This window comes from Pteropus vampyrus, unplaced genomic scaffold (genome assembly GCF_000151845.1).
Source record: "Pteropus vampyrus isolate Shadow unplaced genomic scaffold, Pvam_2.0 Scaffold338, whole genome shotgun sequence".
NCBI classification, from domain to species: domain Eukaryota; kingdom Metazoa; phylum Chordata; class Mammalia; order Chiroptera; family Pteropodidae; genus Pteropus; species Pteropus vampyrus.
In genome coordinates this window covers 441,294-443,675 of record NW_011889119.1, presented here as the reverse complement: position 1 = coordinate 443,675, position 2,382 = coordinate 441,294, and positions in this window count along the sequence as shown.

The following is a 2,382-nucleotide window of genomic DNA, read 5'->3' as shown; positions in this document are numbered from 1 at the left end:
CTAGCTCTTAACCCAGCATTTGCTTTTCTTTGGGTTTACAGGACGTATGTTTTGAGCAAAGAGGTAAAGACTACGAGTTTACAGATGTGTGCAAATCATAATGAGAAAGCTATAAAGATGCCCAGTAGAAGTGCTTTAATTCCAAATAGGTGTCTTGGTCATTTAAAATGTTCGTCAGCACATTTCAGTGCGGCTTCCTCATAGCTGTAAAGATCATTGTGCAGATGTGTCATACATTATTTTATGAGTTAATTTTAATTTCATTTAATTTAAACATGTGCATACCCTAAAAAGTGAAGCTTTAAAAAGCTTATGATAAAGAGCCAAGTCAGCGTTTCACACCCCTCCCCCATCCTGCTGCCCAAAGGCCCCAAGGCTCTTGGCCCTGTCCTCCGCCTGCCCACTGTGGTGGGTGGTGGGACCCTCTCTCCTGCAGCACCTCTCCTCTCCCCACCCGGTGTGCTCAACATCACATCCTGATTTTGGGATAAGTCAAGAGTTAGTACTTATGTCACATTAAATTTGTAGGGTTATGTCTCTTTTATGCAATGTTTTATTAACTGTTAATTGCTCTTTAAAAAACAAGCCAGGATCATTCCCTAATGCCTTCAGCACATTTCTTTCGTTCCGTGCACCCAACATCAGTCCTTTTGCTCTGGGGACATGTCCCTCCTGGCTCTCCCCACCCCTCCCCCGTCGGCCCAGGGCCCAGGCGCCCCTTGGGGATCCAGTGGAGGCTCCTCTGCACTTCCCGGAGATGTCCTGAGGGGCACACTGCTCCGTGCTTGTCTCACGGTGCCTCCTTTCGCTGGCGGCTTATGTTTGGGGCCTTTATTTTCTCATAGTTTCCGAAGCTCTGTTTCTGAATTTTCTGGCTTCCAGTCACTTGTCCGTTGGCTGTATTTGGGACCCTCTTTTGACTCTGAATTTTCACACTGATGTGAGGCTGGTCCTTTTGTATTGATTGTGCTGGGTGCTCAGTGGGCCTATCAACTCAGAAATTCATGTCATTCAGACGTGCGGGCTTGTGTTCGCTCAGCACTGTGTTCCCTTCTGATTATGGGTTTTTTGTTCTGAACTTCTTTCGCTCAGATAGTGTATTCCAGGAATGGCCAAATCATTTTATGTCCCCCTCGACTTTGACTTTTTTTTGTCTGCTCTCTGGGATAGTTTCTTGAATTCATTTTGAATTTTTTTTTTTTTTTTGGTTTTCCTGGTTTTAATTTCCAAAAGCTCCTTCTTTTTCTGTGAATTTTCTTTTGATAAGCACAGAATCCTCTTCTTGGGTTGTGGATACATTATCATTATTTCAAAATGTTATCGCTTCCGGCTCTTTCTGTTTTTCCTCAGTCCCCGTTTCTGCCCTGTTGCCCTTCACCCGCAGCAGCCGCACCCCGGCGGCCCCATCGCTCCGCGAGCCTGGTGCTGCCAGCGCGTTTCCCCGGCGTTTCGCCGGTGTCGGGCCCGCGGCTGTCCCAGCGCTCAGGGGTGGGGGCGGGTGGTGCCACCACTCCGGCTTTGCAGACGAGAAACCAAGGTTCGCGCGCAGGTCGGGATGACATTTACTGCACCCCACTGCCCGTCTTGCTGTCTCTGGTCCTAGGAGTCTCAGATGAGCAGGTGACCTTGGGGAGGGAGGGAATCTGAGGGGGGAGGGGAGGAAGGAAACTTTCATCCACCGGGAGCGCACGGTGAGACAACTTGGGGTGCAGACTGCACCTCACATGGTGCGGAGCCGCCGCGGGTCCAGAAGCTGGGAGTCAGGGGCAGTCAAGGATGTCACCTCTAGCAGGGGCCGCTGTTAAGAGTGAGAGGGGCCAGCAGACAGGCTTCAGCCGGGAGGACGTGGCGATAACAGACTGAGGCAGTGACATGCCCCACCTCCCACTGAAAGCCATCATGCCCAGACTTTCGCCGGCACCGCGTCTGTGCCTGTTCCGGGCTCTGGCCTCTACCTGCCCAATAGCAGTCATCTTTGGGGCTCTGACCACCTGGCATTTCACAGGCACCCACTCATGAAATTCCTGTGGAATTCACGAATGGGGACACAGAGCGCAGCAGTGGTGGAAGGGACAGCTCAAAGGCCAAGGCCGAGAGCTCAGAGAAGAAACCGCGCGACCTGGCGGCGTACCGCAGAGCGTGGCGGAGCGGAGCCCAGACGTTGCTGGGTTCGGTAACGCGTGTTTAGGTCGGTGTCACACAGTCCCGGCTTCCTGGTGAGAGCGAGCACGAGCGGCACGTGGGGTGGGAGACAAGGAGCGGGGGACGGCCGCCCCAGGAAGGGACAAGTGTACACGCCATGGGAGCTCCAGCACTGAGTTACACGCGAGGCGCCCGAAGCACTGTGAATTCCTTGGTGGCCTCTTGTGTGTTCTTTTCTTT